The sequence below is a fragment of the Temnothorax longispinosus genome, chromosome 2 (genome assembly GCF_030848805.1).
Source record: "Temnothorax longispinosus isolate EJ_2023e chromosome 2, Tlon_JGU_v1, whole genome shotgun sequence".
NCBI classification, from domain to species: domain Eukaryota; kingdom Metazoa; phylum Arthropoda; class Insecta; order Hymenoptera; family Formicidae; genus Temnothorax; species Temnothorax longispinosus.
The window spans coordinates 14,691,129-14,691,373 of NC_092359.1; positions in this window are offsets into that span (position 1 = coordinate 14,691,129).

Here is a 245-nt window from a genome sequence, read left to right on the forward strand (position 1 = left end):
ATTCCCTAGCGGCACTTTCTGCCAAGCGTAGAGAACCTTCTTTTCCGTTGACTCAATATATATTATATATTACCTAATTTACCTAAATAGAAATCTTCCTCCTGACCGATAAGTCTATCGACCTAATTTCGAAATACGCGCGCGATATCAAAACTGGCGATACCTGCGCCGCCAGCGTCGAAAAAGTGAAAGTGACGTTTCTCTGATAATCATAATAATATTGAGATGAGAGCGGTCGACGTAGT